At 37.2% G+C, this 18,519-nt stretch overlaps 1 protein-coding gene across 1 annotated transcript in view; it reads right to left on the bottom strand.

The window, feature by feature from the left end:
- Positions 1–14,794, bottom strand: part of LOC117115749 — a 22,900-nt gene extending 8,106 nt beyond the window's left edge. The window contains exon 1 of the mRNA XM_033259674.1: positions 14,769–14,794. The gene's annotated coding sequence lies outside the window, so the exon portion shown is untranslated. The remainder of the gene's footprint in view (positions 1–14,768) is intronic.
- Between the last annotated feature and the right edge of the window lie 3,725 nt (positions 14,795–18,519).

Genomic DNA, 18,519 nt, shown 5'->3' on the forward strand with positions numbered 1-18,519 from the left:
TGCAGTTGTCACAAACCCTGGGCAGGCGCCTTTATGATTCTCGCCATCGGATGCCCTGGACATTGATTTGTATAAGTGTGCCCAGTGTAGAAACCTGTCTCTTATACACATCTTAATCCTAATAATGACATGCACGTGCGATGATGAAACTTGTTGACGTACACGCATAAGTTTGTCTGACTCTTTTCCCGCCCACGGCTCACGATGTTCAGATGCAGTGCTGTGCAGCCGAAGGCGAGATGGCGACGAAAACATAGAAAGTTGTGACACATGCATATGTGCGATATTTGCAAGACCACCAAAAGGAAATAGTGAGTGTTAATTATATTGAACACTTCAACACACGATAAAGAATGCCGTAGACCGAGCATACATGGTAAAGTGGATGGATGCGAACGGCGGAAAGAAAGATGAACGTGGTTCAAATTGGTTCAAGGCTCAAATCCTCATGCTTGGAGGTAGGGAAATGACAGTTCTTCAATCTTACGTCCAGCATAGCCTAGGCTTAGTGTAACGGTGCTCATTAATATGCATCATAGGGATTGGTGTATGATGGGAAGATTGGGGGACCTCGTGGTTGGGTCGGGCGGAAGTAGGAGGTGGAGGTAATGGTCGTCCACATAAAGGGTTGTCGTTTTGTGTTAAATAAAGGATTATCAAGCTTATATAGTGTCAAGCTATAGTTAATTAGAGCATAGTGTCATAACTGTGTACCAAACACCCTTTCACTGGCGTAGTGGACAACCGGAACCACACAAAAAAACAGCAAAATGACGATCAGCACTCGGATTAAAATGCAGGCGGCTTTGATGAAAATGGGCTACCCATGCCTAGTGGTAATAATAACGTGGAGGATGATCAGCCAGGACCCTCCTCAGACGTAGCAAGTGAGTCAAACCCGAACAAGCCTTCATCCATCTTAAAGCATTTCACATCTGCTTATATTAATGAATATTGTATAGTCAATCATATTGACACTTCTACCCTTCATACAAAGGCAGAAAAAATTGAAGTTCTTTTGCAGTTACCCAATTTACAACACCCTGCTGACCAAAAGGCAAAGCAAAATGTCGACCTAGTTGACGATGGTCTGCGTAGCCTAATTGCTAGCCTAGTTGGTACCAATTTGAACACTTCCAATTTAAAGAAATTACCTGATTTTCACAAGCTTTCATCAGACGATGATATTTTATGTTATCTGTCAACTTTTGAAAGATTGGCGACAGCAAAAAATCTCCCGAAAGAAAATTGGGCAGTAATTCTGGAGCTTTTTCTCACTGGCAAAGCCCAACAAGCTTTTCACGCTTTAAATGAATCAGATATTTTGGATTATTCCAAAGTTAAAGATGCAATTCTCCGATGATATCAATTGACCCCGGAGAGTTATAGAGTTAAATCTTGCACAGAACACAGATGTGCAGGTGAAACTTTCGAAGATTTTTTATGTAGACTCGAGAAATATCAAGTAAACTGGCTCACTCCTGATACGGAAGCAAAGCAAAATGCAGAGACAGTTCGTATGTTAAACCTAGTGTTAACTAATCAATTTTTGTCTACGGTACTAGGTGCCGATTTACAGTCTAAATTGCGCGAGATGAAATATGGTTCTCCCAGAGAATTGGCAAAGTTTGCTGATGAACTCTTAATGAACAGAAAACCAAAATCAATCAACCGGTGCACTGGGAATTCAGATAGTGCGAACCAAAACAAGAGTAGGTACACTACAGTTTGTTTCTGTTGCAAACAGCTTGGGCATAAGCAAGATCAATGTACGGTTGAACCGCAGAAATCGCAAACCACCTACAGTAGTCAACTTCCGAAAGCACAAAGCGGGGGTTCGCAGCAGAAAATCATGCGTACTACACAGCTGAGGCTCCAAAGAGTATACACAAGCTTTTTGCTATGATCCAGTTTGATCCAGTTTTGTGTCCGTTCGTTGTAGTGACGCTGAACAATATGTCCGAGAACACATTGATTGACACTGGTTCCAGTTTTAGCATCACAAGTGAACACTTGCTACAAAAACTCAAAATTAACAACACTTGTATCGCTAATCATATTGATACTAAAAATAACTTGAGTATGGTCAATGGACAACCATTGATGGTAAAGAGTAAAGTTTCAGCTAACTTGGAGTTGGCCGGCAAGGTTATTACTCACACTTTTCTTGTTGTGTCTGATTTACCTGTGCCCATTCTAATTGGTACAGATATTTTAATGATCCTAAAAGTTTGCATCGATTTTCAAAGAGGTTCATATTATATTTATAACCCACAACATTAAGATCGAATTCCCCATTTTAGATAATACTGGGTGCTTACATGCAAATGTTGATACTACTACTGTAGTTATGCAAGATAATGTTACCAATGATGTTAATGTAAATTCAAGTGATGTCACAAACCAATATATTAAATGTGTTGATGATTTTCCTTCTGTTTTCACAGATATACTGGGCAAAACGGAGATATTCCAACACGAGCTCAACACAGGCACAAGTCATCCTACAAAATGCAACCCATACAGGTTGAGTCAAGTGAAACGCGACGCGTTAAAGAAACAAATCGACAAATTGTTAGATGATGGCAGAATTAGACCATCAAATTCCCCATGGGAAGCACCGGTCATTTTAATTCCCAAGGGTACGGAGGGCGATTACCGCCTATGCATAGATTATCAGAAGCTCAACAGCGTAACGCTGCTTGATGCATACCCAATTCCGAACATTGATGGTATTTTAAAATCCCTTACCGGCACAAAAGTGTTTTCGACTCTTGATTTAAGTAGTGGCTATAACCAAATTGCGATGGCTGAACGAGATAAACCCAAAACAGCTTTTGCATGCGAATTTGGTTTGTTTGAATTTAATGTAATACCGTTCGGTGTCACTAACGGTCCCGCAACTTTCCAAAGACTTATGGATCGCGTCCTTTCTGGTTTGTTAGGTAACATATGCTATGTTGGCAAGAGACAGAAAGACTGGGATGTCCATCTTCCACAACTTGCTGGTGCATTACGCGCCACAATAAACAGATCTACAGGGCTTACTCCGAACATGTTGATGCTAGGCCGGGAAATTAATCTTCCCGCTGATTTGATGTTTGCCGAGTGCCAGAGGAAGTTCAGGAAGTTGGAGACTACATCTCAGAATTGGTTCATTCCATTCGGGATGCTCACGATATAGCCAGGGAAACCCTCAAGGAGATTCAGAAGCGCATGAAGAAGAATTACGATCTGCGTGTTCTGAAACGGCCTAACCAACGTGGGGATAGGGTGTATATACTCAATAAAAGCACCCCCAAAGTCAAATGCAAAAAATTTTCTCCTCCGTGGAAGGGTCCAGGAGTCATAATAGATGTCATAACCCCGTGTTTATTCAGGGTACAACTGAGGAACAAGGTGATGATCCTCAATCATGATAAGTTGAAGCCTTGCCTTGATAGGCAGCTTCCCAAATGGTTGATTAACTCTGTTTTAACATCTTCCTCTTTACCTACAGATAATGCGGATGATGCCCCAGGAATGCTGTACTGCAGTTGTCACAAACCCTGGGCAGGCGCCTTTATGATTCAGTATGATTATTGTAATGTCTGGTATCATGGCTCATGTGTGAACATCTCGCCATCGGATGCCCTGGACATTGATTTGTATAAGTGTGCCCAGTGTAGAAACCCTGGCCATTTAACCATTCACTAACGTATAATGTAAATAACTAGTTCGAGTTCCTTGGTTAATATCATGTCCACTTCTAACCAAATGTATTGTATTTCCTTACTCTCATTGAAATGGACTCAGAAGACAAACCAGCCCGAGCTATGTCCGCCGAGGAGATGGATAAGATGGAGTTGCAGTTGGATGAGGCCGAGGAGAGAAACCTTCTCGTCTGCCACTGGAGCCACTACCGCTTGCGGGATCGTCGCCAGCAGAGTCGACGGAACTCGCAGCAAAAGGCCATCCAGTGGAAACGAAAGAACCACCGCTTACTGTTACCGCAACAGAGTGGCCGGTTCTGCCGAGCCATCCCCGTCTTGCCCCAGAGAACCTGTGTGCTTAGCCGGGTTGTACCCGGAGAAGAGTGGTGAACATGCGAGTGCATGTGGTGGGGAAGCATGTTCCATCGTGTCTGAAACCCTTAGGTCGGAGCACCCGTCGCCAAGCTCGGCGACATCTCCGAATTCTAGAGCAGCTGACTGTTGCAGTGACCTGGAGCGGGCGGAGCCACCCCGAGGCGACGTTCGTCCAGTGTCCTTGGCGGGAGGCATTGCAGTTTACTGCGACCTCAAAAATTTTATCACAAGGGACCTGCACCTCGACATTGCTGTTGGAGTTCACCCAAAGAAAAGCCTAACATCTGACCAGTTCGATCGACTCCATTCACTCTCGCGGATGAGTGAGGTGAAAGTGTTGGGGAAATCAGCCTTGACTATTCCAGGCCTCCCTCTGATTGGTACCGCCAGGAGGGATTCTTCAGACGTGTGTTGAACCGGTGTTATTCCCATCACCAACATTGTGTGGTATGCCTACATCTGATAGGTATGGCTGGGGACCCCATGGCAGAAGAATGCTACTCGCGACTACAGAACATTTTAAGGCTGTCCCGTATTCCGCGAGAGCAGAGATTACTTCTCCAAAACTACACCTCCACCGTTGCCATCGCTGATGCTTATCGTCGTCACTTCCCGGCTACATACTTTAGCTTTTCCCTGGCAGCGAGTGGTTTCAACAGCCAGCAACGACAAGCATGTAGGCATATTGAAGCCATAGATGACCGAAGGTTGCTGATTGAGTCGGATGGGCCACATTTCGCACCGGTAGGGCAGCGAGTTGGGGCACCCCATCTCTTGTGGGCGACAGCAGCAGCAGTGGGGGAGATGCTCAGCCGGGACCCCAGACAGGTCTTAGACCTCAGGGGCGGATTAAGGGGGGGGGGCCAGCCCGGCCCCGGCCCCCCCTTTTAGGAGGTAAAAAAAATTAAAAAGAAAGAAAAAAAAGAGAGAAAAAGAAAAAAATGATAGCCCAGAATGCCTCAAATGTTATGTTCGGGCGTCTAGAACACAAAAATTTCGCGGAGGCATGCCCCGGACCCCCTACGACAGTGTTGTCTCAATCGGTCCCAACTTTCGGCCCCCCCTTCCGGCCCCCCTTTTGGATATTTCTGGATCCACCCCTGGACCTGACCAGGAAGAACGGTCGAGACCTCTTATAGAAGTCCGATTTGCATCCCACAAAGAAGTATTTATGTTTGTTCTGGAAATTAATTAATTTACTTACTTATTTACTCCTTTCAGATCTGAGAGAACTGTTTTTTGGCATTATTCCCCGTTGAGGATATCAATGTACGTTCACCGGGTTTCCTGTACAATATGTGACTCAGCGAGCCATACGTTGTTCGACTGGTTATCAACGGGATGTTGTCAGCTCTTTTCAAATAAGGGAGGAGTGTAGTGACAGGCGCCGTCTGTTCGAGAGACTGATCAACGGCAACGACCTCTAACCCCGGCATCTGTGTATTTGCATATCCTGCCCCCAGGTGTGCAAGGGAGAGATCGCCGAGATCTTGGGGAATTGTCGTCACTTGTACACCGGATTTCATGCTGAGAGCATCGCTATCCATTCTGCAGGATTATTACTGTGTATCTGGTGTCCAGGTCAGTATATTTGGCAGGAGTATTACCTGTACCGTGTGTACTTCTGTGATTGGATATTATATATTATTGGAGTATTATCCCCTAAGAAGATAAATCCCATCCCATCTTTATCCCATCAAATAAAGGTAAGCTTCACTCGGTATTTATCACAGTATAATAGGTGATAATTACTACACTTGCTAGGCCTAGTAAGGTTAGCCTACATATAGGCCTAGCCATATGCCAATAGGAAGAGCCTAGGTTGATTAAAAGAAACAAAAGGCTTGGATAGGCCATATAGCTGGTCTATTTCTAACCTAGAGAGTTTGGAGCTGCCTTAGCTGCTGAATGCTTTGGTCCTTGGAAATATACTACACTTAATTGTTAAAATCATAATATAAATAAAATCAGTACATTATGTCACAACAGCCCATGAAGATTATTCAGTTATATACAACCCATAAAAAGCATATGAATAAATATCTAATGATCATGATGAGTATGTATGATTGATATTCTATATATTTGTATGACTGAAACAATTTTCTTATATAATAATGGTAATTGCTGTTTGTATTTTGATTATTTTGTTTGTACTAACTGTAGATGTAGCTGTAGATCGTGAAGCCTGAGGTCTTGCAAACTTGCTTGAAATGACACAAGGTATAACTTTCTATTGTTAACAAACATAACATACCCTAATGATGAATTTGCTGAAAACTATGAATGTATGACATACATGTTAATGTTTTATTGTTGTAAATTGTGTTTACTTTGTTTGGTGTTAATTTTGCAGATGAACAGCCGACTGAAGAGGCTATTGATGAAGATGCTATTGATGAAGATGGAGATGGTGAGATGCATGCTCCGCTTGATTAGTTCGTCATTATTAAGATACGATTTAGGTAATTGGTTCCTTGATATTATTGCTTTAAACTGCTTAGCCCCTTTCTCCCATAGTTTTTCTGAATATGTATACAACATATATATATAATGTTGTTATTACAGAAGAACCACCAATCATAGCAGCAGCTGATAATGGTGAGATGCCTGTTCCTCCCGGTTAGATATTTAAAAAATCTCTTCTTTTTGGTTATATAGCTTTTATAAACAGTTCTAATAACTTTCATTTAATTATCATGCCCTCATGAATTAACAGTCAGTAAACTGTTTTATTAGTAAAAGCGTTCACAAAGAAAACACTCTTAAAGAGGCCACAATAAATAAGGTTACTGAGTGCTTATTTTCGTGAATATGGTAAAGGTTTAAAGTTACAGAATTTTTAATATGAAAGTAACACTAACATGCAATTTACAGTTTTGATTCTACAGGAATATTCTAATATGCTTTGTAAATGGTCCTGTCATTGGAGTATCTTTTACAACCCAAATCATGCTAAGATTTTCTGTTTATTTTTAATTAACAACACTAGGTAGATAGAGAGGGTATATTATGTTGAGTCTTTGATTTGTTATAAATTTTGTATTGTAAACTAAATGTTTTGTTCTTTTACTATGTTTTAATATATATACTGTTGTTTTGTACAATTTTAAATTGTTTGTTTCATTAATGTTATCTTTTTGCTCTGTAAACTAAATGTTTTATTTTTGTTGGTTGTTTGTATATAATTAGTATAGTAGTTTAAGAAATAATGAGGTAAAACTACAGTATATAACATGCGATAAAGTAATTCCTTCTAAATGTGTGATGAAGCCTTTGTGTTTCACGATTTGATCATGATTTCGTGCACCCCTTAGAAGAGTATTATACTATTGTCATATCAAGTTGTTGGCCCTATAGTTTTAATATATAATATCTGATTACTTGATAATGTATTTTTTGTGTAAGATTGTTATTTATTAAACAAATAAAGGAAAAACTGAAGGCGCTCAGGAAAAATTTCTGAGCAGCAGATGAGTGAAATTCATGACAACTTTTGGGAAATGGATTTTAACAGGAGAAGGGACTTCATTGTCCATAATGTTCGAACAGAAAATAAGAGATCAGACACTTCTAAGTCTAGAAATTCCCGAAGAGAAATGACAAGGATCTGGCAGCTAGGTACATATGTTGTGTGCAAAACATTTTTTTTGCACACACTTGGTTATACTAATGATTCAGTAGTAAAGGTGGCATTAAAAAATGCCCAAAATAATGGGGGTGTAGTTGTCAGAGCTCGGGGTGATGCTCGAGGACATCACAAGCCATCTAATAAATTTAGTAATAATTATAGAAAACTTATTGTTAATTTTATTGAAAGCTATAGGCCTACGGTAAGCCACTACAAAAGGGAACATGCCCCAAACCGCTGTTACCTTCCTTCGGATCTATCAGTATCTAAGATGCATGCATCATTCATACAAAAACAGCAAGAAAGTGGAGGGAAACCATGCTCTTACCATGCATTTCTACATATTTTTCTAAAATGCTTAACGATCCAAAGGTGTGTGTCACAACTGTGGACATGCAGAAGGCAATATATATGCCAAAAATTCCAAGTAAGGATTATTATTTTTCTAGAAAACTTGTTTTATTTAATGAAACTTTTGCAACACCAGGTAAAGGTACTCCTGCGACAGCAATATTGTGGCATGAATGAGAAGCAGGTCGCAAAGCCTACCATATTGCAAGCAGTTACCTTGCATTTTTGCAAACCAATAGGGACATGAGAGAAATTATCTTTTTGGTGGACAATTTTTCAAGCCAATACAAAAATTGAACCCTTCTTAGTGCACTTCCCAGAATGGCTAATAACCCTACAACAGGAACAGAAACCATCACCATACTTGGAGCCTAGGCCACACATTTATGGCAGCAGATTCTGTTCATGGCTCAATTACCCAAAAGCTAAATGCTGGCTCTAATATCCATGATTTTGAAGATTATGTAAAGCTTATCAAAGAATCCAGACATAAATTAGATGGTTTATGCCAAGGAACTCACTAACAAAATGCAGAAGGGGGGAAATCCAATTTCTTGTGTACCCTGCATGACTACCTCACGAGGCATCCCACATAGAAAAAAAGAGGACCTTCTTAAGTTAGCAAAACACATGCCAACATACAAGGCCTCATTTTTTGAAGGGCTTAAAGAAAATGATGACTCAGCAGACCTTGAAACCATTGAGGACTACTAAAAATCGAATTCAAGTAACGCAAACAAAAAAGATTATGGTCAAACAACATTAAAGGCATCAAGACATAACAAAAAACTATAAAAATGAAAAGAAAAATATTTTTTTTTTACTTTCAAATTTTATTTAAAAAAAAGGTAAAAAAATAGGTCAAAGACTATAAAGATACAGAAATGTACATTTAAATAAAACAGAGTTGAAAGACAAATTACTTGAACAAAACTTGTAGCATAGTTTTTCAAGGTCTTATTTTTGAACTTACACAGGCAATGTATTTTTACGTTATGTAATGCGATTTAAGTATTAAAAAAATTTATTTACATTTTGGGCTCTCACAGATGTTACACTTTTCATTTACCCTTTTATTTTCAAACAGTATATCGTATATTCTACCAGCCCCCCCTCACATCTTTAATAGCATCTAAATTAAAAGGCATATCTTTAGTTTTTTCCACATGTGTTGTATTAAAAATAAAGTCATGATGTTTCTTTATTGATTCAATTAAACTATAAAACATTATAAAATCAATATTTATCTGATATTTTTCTATGAATTCATGCAAAGGGTAAAATGATCCAGTTTTTATCTAATAGATCATCAATTAAAATGATGCCTTTTTCAGACCAGGTTTTGTAGAATATATTTTTGCCTTTAGTTCTTATATTATTGTTAAACCATATACTGCATATACGGGCATCAAACTGGTTCTTATTTTTATTTGATCTTATGTGTACATGGAAACATTTATTGAATAAGAAATCTTTCAAGTAACCAATGAGAAGAAAAGATTATCCCCAGGAGACAGGTAGCAGATTAGAGTAAAAATATCGAATATAGAAATTAATAGTACTGTACTACACTGTCGTCAGTGCATGCGATCCGTCCGGTTCCAGCAATTAATTATCGTGGATAGCCTACACATTGTTTACTTACAAGGATTATTTCACCATACCTAGTAAATTGAACCTAATAAAAACTTACGATAGATTTAAGCAAAACAAACTAACAAACAACATGTCACGTGGCATGGGCCGACCTGACAATTGTAATTTAACTCTTGGCTATCTAGGCTTCTTTACCAGGATTAGTAGTACTGTAATTACTACTGGTAATGGTATTTTTTAAAGCTTTAAAAAAAGAATCATTAATTTTTTTCCAGATGATGATTTTAGCGATTATGATGACCATGTAGCTGAAGATGATGTCCAGCCACATGTTGAAGACTTATTGGCTGAGGGTAATTAAATATAGGTAGAATTGTTACTGATACTTATGTACAGTAGGATTGTTCTTTTCAATTATTATATAAGCTTATACATATTGCAATGATTTGGTTATTATAATATACAAATAATAATAATTATAAAAATATAATAATTAAATACATTATATAATAAGTTTTTCACTGGATTATTAATACAGACCTAGCCAGATTTGTTCAAAAATGCATTTAGTGATGCTTTTATTTATTTGTTTTATATAATAAAATATAATAAAATAATAATAATGATAATAATAATAATAATAATAATAATAATAATAATAATAATAATAATAATTTTATTATGTTATTGGGTTGTATTATGAATAGAAGTTAGGTCATGTATATTTTGAGAGATTTTGTGGCGAAGACTCAACTTTGATCATGTAAACTCTGCATTCATTTTAGATGAAATTTGCCAATAATATTCAAAAAGATATTCTTAATATTGCTAACAAAAAATAACTCTAGGTAAAGTGTATTCAAAAAGAAACAAGACCCAACTCTGAAGTCAATTTTCTCAAAACATCAATTTCTAATTAGGGCGTCTCAGGGCCGCCTAGTAGCGATGTGTGTACAAAATCGACTGGTAGCGATATGTGTAATCTCGACTAGTAGCGATGTGTGTAAAGCCGCTTTTCCTGTCGACGTTAATCAACATTTACAATGTCTATCGTCAATTTTTTAACGATGGCCTTTGACGTTGAATGAATAACGATTTTATTAAAAATCGTGTCGGTCCGCCAAAGCTGACCATGTAAAACGCTGAATCATTAAAGTTGAAAATTTTTTATGCTGATTCATCATGGCGTCGTTTGTCAGAAAGCTGAAAGCCGTTATGTTGATGGATTTGATGCGTAAGAAACAGCAAATTAAAGGGGAAAGAGACATCCTTCTTTGCCGGATAACGCTGAGCCAGTACCACAAGCACTACCACCTAATTAGAGACTGTGATAGAGAATGGTTTTTTAGGTCAGTATTTATTAGTTTGGTCTGCCTAGCCTAGGGGCCGGGCCTAGGCCCTGCTAGCCAAGAAGAACTAGAAGGTAGGCATGGTCCTACTAAATAGCGTACGGTAACTCCCAGAAGCGCCCGAGTTGCGCTCTGTGCTTCACGCCCGCCCGCCAACGCCCGGTACAGTTAATTAAGGACTTGGTGAGCTGTGTACAGTTTTCACTTAATGAAATAAAATGATATAAAATCTTATTGATTATAATGACGTTAATAGGCCTATATGAAATTTATTTTCAAATTATATGATGTACAGTATCTTTTATTTATTTATTTTTTTAATACTTTAATCTTTAGTCAAGTCTAATCTGTGTATATTTTTTTCAATTTGTTTTTTTGTGAGAAAATAAAAATATCAATTAAACAAATATTGTGCGAAAAAAATTAATTGAAATTCCTAAACAAAGTAATATACTATAGACCTATATGCCTAGGCCAACTCGTAAACATATTTTCACGGATATTTAAATAATATTTATGTATTTAACTCGTACCATAACGTCGGGTTGATTTAGGTTAGGCTTAGGCATATTGCTTGCTAATTTGCAGAGTAACATTAGGAAAAATAAATATTGTGTTTCAGGCCCACTACCGGCGAAAGGATCAACAGTTTTCAATTAATGAATAATAACAGGCCTCCTACCTAGGATACTGCAGTGCTGTACGTCTTTGCCCTGGCATAGGCTAGTTTACAAACAACTATTCTAGCTGTTTTTCTTTTATTTTGAAGATGAATTTTCTGTATTATGTATTATTGAATAAATGTGACTTTGCCAGAAAAGAAAAAAGCTAGCTAAGCTAAAATATATAGTTAAAACAAAGGATCCTCTCTCGCTACTACATCTACTGCTAGGCTAGGCCTAGTAGACCGCCCACTAAAACAGCAAATGAAACAAGAAATTCACTTTCTCCTGCCTTGATTGAGAGAATCTAGGCCCTAAAGCTTATGCTAAGACCTTATTTACCGCTAATCTGAATATAGGTAATTAAAATAGTTAAATGATTGGCCTAACCTAGGCCTAGCTAGATTCTTTCATCTCTAATCCTGCGCCTAAACTCACGTCCACAGTACATTGCGCAGCGGTGGTGTAAACACTGAACAAGTTTAGGCGCTAAAATTTAATCACGGATAACGAGCGCGCTACCACAAATTCATCGCGTGAATACTGTACTCTACGACGTAAACAGATTTACGTTGAATTCACGTCGACAATGCATCTAGGGGTGCGGAATAGGGAATGGGAGGAGCGCAGTGACAAACATAATTTCAACGTCAGTGTTCATCGTTGAATCATTGCAACGTCGTTATCTATATCGAGAATCGACGTTGAATTCCGGTTGTTGAATAGACTGAAATAATTTCAACATTGATTCAACGTCAGTGTAAAAAGTGGAACCAACGTCACATCACGACGTTGTATTGACGGTGAGAATCGACATGGAAAAGACCTTGAATTTTGCTTGTTCACTGACTGGCATATTTTCAACATCGATTCCACGTCAGTGTTTAACGTTGAATCAACGCCAAATTGCGACGTTTCTACCTCGAGAATCGACGTTGGAAGAAGTTGAATTTCGGTTGATCAATCAAATGAACTATAATTTCAACGTTGATTCTACCTCAGTGTAAAACGTGGAACTAACCTCACATCGTATCAACGAAAAGAATCGACGTTGAATTTTGGTTGTTCAATCAACTAACCTAGCCTCAACGTCGATTCAACCTCAGTGTACAACGTTGAACCAACGTCATATCATTAGTATCAATGATGAGAATAGGAGTTGAATTTAGGTTGTTTAGTGACTGATATAGTTTGATCGTCAGTGCTCAACATTAAATCAACGCACATTGCGACGTTGTATCTTCAACGAGATTGGACGTTGAATAGACATTGAATTTAGGTTGTTCAATCAAGTGACCTAATCTCAACGTCGAATCAACCTCAGTGTAAAACGTAGAACCAACGTCACATGACGACGTTGTATCATCGATGAGTCGACGTTTAATAGTTGAATTTAGGTTGTTTAGTGACTAACATCGTTTCAACGTCGATTCAATGCAGTGTTCAACGTTGAATCAACGCCACATTGCGACATTGTATCAACGAAGAGAATCAACATTAAATAGACGTTGAATTCTGGTTGTTGAATCGATTGACCTAATTCCAGTTGTTGTATCGACTGACCTAATTTCAACGTCAGTATAAAACGTGGAACCAACATCACATCACGACGTTGAATCGGAGTTGAATTTAAGTTGATTAGTGACTGACATAGTTTCAACGTCAGTATTCAATGTTGAAACAACGCCACATTGCAACTTTTATATTGACGAACAGAATCGATGTCGAATAGACGTTGAATTCCAGTTGTTGTATCGACTGACCTAATTTCAACATTGATTTAACGTCAGTATAAATCGTGTGAACCAACATCACATCACGACGTATCAACGACGAGAATCGTCGTTGAATAGGAGTTTTTAGTTACTGACATAGTTTCAACATCGATTCAACGTCAGTATTCAACGTTGAAACAACGCCACATTGCGACGTTGTATTGATGAATAGAATCGACGTTGAATAGACGTTGAATTCCGATTGATGAATCAACTGACCTAATTTTAACATTGATTCAACATTTGTATAACGTGGAACCAACGTCACATCACTACGTTGTATCAACGACGAGAATCGACGTTGAATAGGAGTTGAATTTAGATTGTTTAGTGACTGACATAGTTTCAACGCCGATTCAACGTCAACTGTTCAACGTCAGTATTCAATGTTGAAACAACGCCACATAGCGATGTTGTATAGACAAACAGAATAGACGTTGAATTCCAGTTGTTAATCGACTGACCTAAATTTAACGTTGATTCAACGTCAGTATAAAATGTGGAACCAACGTCACATCACGACGTTGTATCAATGACGAGAATCGATGTTGAATTCCGGTTGTTGAATCAGCTGACTTAATTTTAACGTTGATTCAACGTCAGTGTAAAACGTGGAACCAATGTCACATCACTACGTATCAACGACGAGAATTGACATTGAATTCCGGTCGTTGAATCGACTGACCTAATTTCAACATCGATTCAACGTCCGTGTAAAATGTGGAACCAAAGTCACATTACGACGTTGTATCGACGATGAGAATCGACGTTGAAACGACGTTGAATTTTGGTTGTTCAGTGATTGACATAGTATCAACGTCGATTCAACGTCAACTGTTCAACGTTGCATCAACATGAAATTGCAACGTTGTATCTACACCGTGAATCGACGTTGAGTCGACTGACCTAATTTCAACGTTGATTCAACATCATTGCAAAACGTGAAACCAACGTCACATCACGACATATCGACATTGAGAATCGACGTTGACAAGACGTTGAATTTTCGTTTTTGAATAAGCTGACCCAATTTCAACATGCAACGTTGGTTTTTTGCCACCGACCACATTACAACGTTGAATCAATGTTGACATCACGATGTTGAATCAATGTTGGATGTGTAGATCGACGTTGAATAGATGTTGGATTAAGGTTGATTTCGATTTCGATTTCGACGTCGAACCAACGTAAGTACTTCTGCTGGGCTGGCCCTAGCCAAGACTAAACGGGAGTGTGGGAATAAGTAAAATCGAATGGCTACCTGTTACGTTAATTATCATAAAAATATATTACCTATCCATAATAAGCCTCTGTCTATCAATTTTCAAAGTACTTACATTTGAGTTTAGAGCAAGGAGACGAAAACTGCTTCATGTACTAGCACTCACACACCACACATCACACACAGAAAAGTTTCAATGACATCATTAATGGATAATTTGATTGGGCAGTTCTTATGTTTTTCGTCGTTAAAGTCGAACCCGTTTCAACTTCAACGATTGCTAACGATAACGATGTCTAGCATCAATTTGCGATCGATTTTACCCCTTTTCCTGTAAATCGTAAACTGTAAATTGAAAATTTGTGATTTTGACTTATTTTGAGTAGCTAATTTCTCAGTAGAACATTATACGACTACCTTGATTTTACTAGGATACAATGTGTCATACTGGGTTATTATAAATATGTAAAAATAGTTTTAAATTTGTTGGATTATTCCATTTCTTTAGAGGGAGAGTGACACAGGTGTTTCTATTTTTAGTAAATTAAAAATACTGCATTTTAGCCCAAATTTGTAAAAGAATTGCAGCCAACCCAAAGATTTTTAGAAACTCATATTACTCTGACATAATATCTCATTATAGTTTTTTACAAACATGAATTCAAAATCACGGAGACTTTTGTTCCCATTTATTTATAAAACAAAACATTATACCCATTTTACAAAATATGCAAAATCATCGTTTACAATGAAAATTGTATTGAAGCCCAAACATTCCATAAAGTGTTGGCAACACTTATGCTGAGTTTAATAAAATGTATCAACACTTTATTAAACTTCTTAAAAAAACATACAGCCTATTACTGGGTTATTCCATTCAGAGGTAGGGGTGTTGTCAACAGGAAATTGTGCATGGTTTAGACCTTTGCCTAATCATTATAAAGACCAAGTGCTTGAACTTAAGTGTATATTTTTTATTGATTTTGATTTTGAATAAATCAACTTCAATGATCATAGGACCATTCCATTCTGCAAAATGGATTGATCTTAGATAAATTCAAAAGGCTTTCTTAGGATGTTGAAAAAACAAGGCAGTATAACAACACCAAAAATAATAATATTGTAAGGTCGACTAGTTGATTTTAAAAATTGATTCATAGTTATTCTAAAATAAAAGAGTTTAATCTGAAATTGGAATGTTCCATTTTATTCAAGAGGGATGTGTCAAATAGTTTAGCCCAATTTCATTGAAAAATATCACCTATTTGTTACAGAAACTCATTTTACAACATAGCTTAAGTGCTAATTATAGCTGGTTAAATTAAAACAAAAAAATATATATATTGTGTGTTTCTTTATATAAGAAAACTGAACTATATCTTTCACCTATTATAAAAAATATAGGATTTGGATATTGACATCTTGTATAATGCAAACTGCCCAACTTCATATGGAAACGTTTTTGCCACTTTTTATCATTTGCTAGTCCAGCTATCACGAAAGCAGCGAACTGAGGTCAAATCAACCCTGCTGGCACAAGTAGTTTGGATCGACCAAATAAAAACATTGGGTTTCTTTCATTTTCATTATGGGGTTAAAATACTAGCAAAATTCAATTTGCACAATCTTTTCTTTTGTTATAACTTGTATTTGAATACATATTTAACAGTACACATAGTACAATGTAAAGTGAACAAATGTTGAGATCTCTCTTCCCCTAGTCCACACTTTCGTGTTGGCAGGATTGGCTTAGCCCTACGCTACACCCCTACGGAAATTTTTTAACGGACCAGAGTATGAATTCAGATATATAAGTCCAGAAATATAGCCTAATTGCTGCATGTATCTTGTCTTGGGACATTTGTTTTTTATATAAATGTAATAAAAGCACACAAAAAATCCAACTGATAACTAACTTAGGCCAAATTACATGAAGAAAGAAGTCAAACACTGCGAACACAAGTCAAGCAAACAGAAGTATGACGTCATACCAGTAAATCGGACTATCACGTTTGAGAGATTGATTGACCCCATGAGAGGTAATCGTAGATTGGATGGATTTTATATTTTCTTATTTTCTGATAAAATGAGAGTATGATTGGGTAGTTTTATCGGAAAATAAGAAAATATAAAATCCATCCAAGTTTTATATCAGTTTCAAGCTTATTATGTTCCCTCCACGAATCCACTTGAGCCAATTCGAATAAAGAAATAGTCCGTGAGTGAAGGAGTAAGAAACGAGCTCGGAACCACCAAAAACCTCAAATTTCTTGGAATTCCCTATCTAAATTGACGTGAGAAGCTGTTATAAATCGGCGCATTCCGACAAAACTGTAGGGATTATTTTTCCTTCATAAATTGGTAGATTAGTATGTTGTACAACATAATCCGCTTGGGCCATTACAAGAGAATCATTGATTTTGTACCAAAAATATACTTTTGTAAAAAAAATCCAGTTTTCTCCAATGATTAAGGCGACCTTTCCATATGATAAATATTTCCTGTACTGAACAAATGACAAATCAAAACAGGTTATCATTCTTGGTTTTTTTTTTTCAGATCATATTTGAAGTAAACAAACACCTGGAAACTGCATTAAGAGTACATTTCACGAGTTTTACTAAACACCCCTATGTCATAATGGAATAACCCATTTATGAATCATGGTAAATTGAATAATTTACTTATAAATATGTTACATTGACAATGTTTATTAAATCTACATCATATATTGTGTTAGTATGTAAACCTTTTACGCACCCAATCAAGATTTGTGTTTTTTACAATTTTCAAAAAATGCCACATTTTGCTGGAGGGTATTAGTGCAGGGGCTTATGTATTTTTGTTCCCGAATTTTATACTGAATAAGAAAAATGTTGGTGCCAATTGTTTTCGCGAAGGTTAAATGGCCGCCATCTTGGAAAACAAGATGGCGGACGTACCTCGTCAAACATAAACATATTTGGTATCATTGGAAAGGAAATTACATGCGGATCATTATTTCCTATTACACCAATACCCTAAAATGCATAGCAACAGAGATATTCGTCATTAAAGATAAAAATGTTCTGCTGCCCTCTATTGACGAAAAACTTTTGAAGTACATTGTGGTCTCTGTGCTGTTGGACAGTTACAAAAGCATTGGATTTGGTAAGTGTTTGGAATTATTTTTACATACAAATTATGTACAATTATAATCTCGAACAATTCTAGAACATAATCTAGAATTTATTCATCACTATTTTAGTTCTTAGTCTAATTTAGGTGAGGTTATACCTAGCCCATATTTTGGTTTTATTTCTGCATTAGCGATGCTCCTCAAGCCAGTCTTAGCCTGTAACTGCGTGGCATGATCATGTGACCAAGTCAGCCTAGCTTTAATGTTTTGCTAGGATAATATAATAATAACTCAGCATCAAAATGCTACCTAGCTCTAACCAGGGATGGGAATGGGGAGGGGGGAGTCCAATGTTTCAGACAAAGTGGCTGTGGTCACGTGTCTCTCAAAATCTGAAAAAAGTCAAGGACTTAGGGTTTCAATGGCTATTTTAATCGATTTGATAATTTACAAATAACTAGGCTATGTAAAAAAATTTTTTTTTTATCTCCAGCAGATTATGTTTTGGTATAGACTAATCTAAGATCTACTATGGCATTCATTAGATTTACTCACTCTCTATCACAGGCATATCATCATTAAACTTTAATGTGAATAGTATTATTATACATTGTTTTAGGGCTTAATTAAATCTACAATATGGATGAACCTGATTCCAAACGTCCTTGTGTAACAAACTTTACAATACGTATTAAGGTGCCAAGTGGTAAATTAAGGCCCATTCGAGCGAAAAACACAAACCGTATTC

The sequence above is a fragment of the Anneissia japonica genome, unplaced genomic scaffold (genome assembly GCF_011630105.1).
Source record: "Anneissia japonica isolate Jap-2015-1 unplaced genomic scaffold, ASM1163010v1 scaffold288170_len75678_cov146, whole genome shotgun sequence".
Classification (NCBI taxonomy): Eukaryota; Metazoa; Echinodermata; class Crinoidea; order Comatulida; family Comatulidae; genus Anneissia; species Anneissia japonica.